Here is a 4,380-nt window from a genome sequence, read left to right on the forward strand (position 1 = left end):
TTAGACTTTGTCCAAACCTCGGTACCCCTTTATAAACATCCATCCGCGCACAACAGAATATATGATATCGCTATATGAAATATCAGGTGTACTGTTCTGTTCTTGTTTATCAATTGTTATTGTTATTGCGCAGAGATCGGTTGGCTCACATGCTGTTGAGACCTATGAGGAAAAGCGTTCCAACAGTGACCATTCCATCGTGTTTTCTCATTCCTATTGTGTTATGACAACAATATGCAATGTGATCTTTCTCCTTTTTTGTGAAGAACACAGGACGTTGTGATTTGAGGGAGATTTTGGCTGTTATTTCAAGCAGGTCGGTAACTGTTACGTAATGACGCACCTACTGAATCGTCGCTGTTTTTCTATTTACTATTTACCATTTATGAAATTTTGGAAGCATGAGTCCTTGATATTTGCAACCGATAAATCAAAGAAACTTCATAATAAGACCAAAAACTAAGCCTCTATAGAGATTTCTTGCTTTAGCGACGACTTCTCTGTAGTTGTATCCCATGTCTACCAATAAACACAGCCGCTTGACTAGCCCACACCAAATGGCCTTACGTATCGATTCCCCTAGCAGTGACACCAAGGTCATTTTATTTTACAACCAAGGGTGTAGGTTTTGCTTTCCAGACATTCCAACAAATATCCTGATAGCTGACGCTACTTTTCCTGTAACTAAAGTTCTGTGTAGACTACGGACTAATAACCCTAATATCATACGAAACACCAGAGAAGGCACAGTTCAACGTTTAAAATAGTGTTCCTATAGTGTTCAGTTTTGCTGTTAATTTTTTCTTGTAACACTAACTACCAGACACATGATCAACTCGCTCTGCTTTTCAACTTCATGAATACTACACGAATATTTATGTTCCCAAAGAGGCAAAATATAGCCCACTAAGTCATATGAAATGCATCAACTGGATATGGCCCTCAATAAACTTGAAAAGTTCCTTATTTAGCTTGTTTAACATATTAGATTGATATGGTTTTCCCAAAGTTCATGAAGGATATACGGCAGAAATCACACGGGAAATATGTCAAGGACAATCATGCAAGTATAGTAATTATGAGTGTGTAAACTGTAATGATAACCGAGATTGAATAAATATTTCGACCAAGATATCACACACGCACACACGCACACACACACACACACACGCTACAGACACACACACATACACACACACACACACATACACACACATATATATAATGTGTGCGTATGTGTGTTTGTATGTGTATTTCTACATAAGTATATGCGTATATACATATATATTGTTTCAAATCTGGAGTTAGAAGCAGCTCAGTCATGTAAACATTATCAATATCACATACTTAATTTATGTGTGTTGTTAAACGCTTGTAGCTTTAAAGACGTATAGACGTATATACAATATAATCTATTTGCTGATATACAAATGCGCCGCACAATTAGAACAACACACGTATATAATGTATGTTTACATTATTCAGTTAGTTTTAGCGCAACAGTTGAATTTTTTACTTGTGCGGCGCTTTTACACATCAGCAAATAGACTATACTCTATTTCTATATGCTTCTAACTGACTGTTGCAGATTCGTTTCGAAATTAGAGTGTGTACACAACACTGATGAGCAGAAAGCACTGCGAAATATCAATATATGTCGTTCTCGTTTACTTCCGGTGCGATTTCGTTTCGCCTAACGTTGAAGTATACTACATTTTTAAACTCTATACGTCATTATTAGACGACCTCTGTTAGACGAAATATTGCAGCTACAAGCGTTCAGCAAGTCACATACATCAGTTATGTTATACTGATTATATATATATATATATGTACATATATATATATACATATATACATACATACATACATTCATACATACATACATACATACATACATACATACATACATATATATGTATAAATAAGACAGTGGTACAACAATACACCAATATTTACTGGAAACAGTAGTCGATAATATACGACACTATAGTAAAGCGCCACCGTATATATATATATATATATATATATATATATATATATATATATATATATATATATACCGGCAAACATCTTTGCATACGGCAAACGTCTTTGCAGACGGCAAACATCTTTGCAGACGGCAAACATAAAAAATTTCATCCTACCTGTAGGAAGAACATTAAATATATGTACAACCCAGATGTGGATAATCTAGGACCTAGGTTTCGAAATTTTCAAATTACTGATTAGTTCTCATTGGCTACATTCACCTTGACAAAATCTCAAATGTCACTACATCAATATCAGTATATACTCGTCAGAAACACCTAGCCGCTAACAGACCGAAACTAGTGAAAATGTTTTCAAAGAAAAAATTATTAAATAGTGCAATACAGTAGAATTGCTTCCCAGTAAAACAAAGCACCATCGGGTTAAAGTATAAATAAGATAGTGAATGCACCAAAATTTACGGGAAATAGAAGTCGATAATATATATACAGGCAAATATGTCTGCGAGTGACGAACATAAAAAAATTTCATTTTACCTGTTGGAAGAATATTAAATAAATGTACAACCCAGATGTGGATAATCTAGGACCTAGGTTTCTAACTTTCAAATTACGTTTGTTAACGTAAATTTGATGAGTTCTCATTGGCTAGATTCACCTAGACAAAATCTCAAATGTCGCTACATCAATTCCAGTATATACCCGTCTGAAACGCCTAGCCGTTAACAGACCGAAAACAGTGAAGAAGTTTTCAAAGAAATATATATATATATATATATATATATATATATATATATATATATATATATATATATATATATATACATATATATAGTCGAAAAGTAGAAAATTACACTCAAAGAAGAAAACTCCGGTGCTGGATAAATATTTCAACTAAGGATATACGTGTCATAAATACATATTTATCTCACGTAATTACGATAAATAAGATCCATTTAATGACTTGATTACTTGCTATTAGAATTCTAATAATAATCCTTAATTGTTTTCCACTTGAGTTGATTGATGCTGCTACATGCCTTACTAAATAATATCAAATATTTTAAGTTAGAATAGAAACCGTGAGAGGAATTCATTATCGAGACCTTACAGCTTTTGACAAGGGCTCATCATGTTTTAACAGTTTTATCTGAGTTTTTACTGAGCCACCTGGTTCACCTTCATCTTCCTGAGGTGTGTGCGATATTGTTATTGAAATGTAGAAATGAGTTTGCATGCTACATTAATGGTCTGTGTTGTGTTGTTGGTGTTGTGTGTTTTAGAGTTATATATCTATAGAGTCTATGATGTGAGGGTCGTGTTAGACATGGACGACAACCATGTAGAATGGAACTATATGAAATTGTTGTCGAGTGTCGTGTGTCAATTATGTGAGAGAATGTGCTATGTTAGTTTATTGGGTGGTGATTGTAAAGAGCATTTTCTGTGACATATTGTTTTGAGATGGGGTCACTCCATAGAGTTTTTATTTCACAGAGTAGTGGTTGTGTAGAGTATGTGTAGTTAGCAGAGCGCCTACTGTTTTAAATGTAGTATTGAATTGGAATCGTGTTCATTAGGGTGTCAGCTGTATCTAACAATACAACTTATTGCACAATGTATAATATTGTGAACTCTGGTATAGTTTGTACGGTCTTGTTCATATTTTTGTTACCATCCCTACTGTGTTAATTTAATGACGTTGGTATTGTGTTCACTCTCATGTCACACTTACTGTTTATTTCAGTTTCTTTGTAGTCTGATAGCTTCTGCTACTTTTCCTGGTCAGTGCCTTGGTCAGAGAGGAGCAACATCTTTATCAGAATAGCAGCAGTATATTTCTCTCCCCTTAATCATTATATTCAGGTGGTGCCGCATTCATCTCATTATCATTAATACTATCATTGAAAATAGTAGAAATAATAATAATAATAATAATGATAATGATAATAATAGTTCTAAATTTTAGCATAGGACCAGCAAGTTTCGGAAAGGGTATAAGTCGATTATATCAGCCCCAACCGTTTACTTAAGAATCGACCCCCTAAAGAATGAAAGGCAAAGTCAACCTTGGTGGAATTTGAACTCTGAACTTAACGACGAACTAAATGCCGCTAAACACTTTACCCGGCGTGCTAACGATTCTGTCAGCTCGCCGCCTTAACAACAATATTAATAATAATCCTTTCTACTATAAGAACAAGACTTGAAATATTTGAGGTGGTGGTAAATCGAATATATCGATCCTAGTGCTCTAACTGGTATTTATTTCATCGACCTCGAAGGATGAAGGGCAAAGTCGATCACAGTAGAATCTGAGCTTAGAACATAGAGACGGACGAAATGCTGCTAACGATTTTGCCAGCTCATTACCTTCTTTAATAATGGT

The sequence above is a fragment of the Octopus bimaculoides genome, chromosome 13 (assembly GCF_046866305.1).
Source record: "Octopus bimaculoides isolate indiv1 chromosome 13, ASM4686630v1, whole genome shotgun sequence".
In the NCBI taxonomy this organism is placed as follows: domain Eukaryota; kingdom Metazoa; phylum Mollusca; class Cephalopoda; order Octopoda; family Octopodidae; genus Octopus; species Octopus bimaculoides.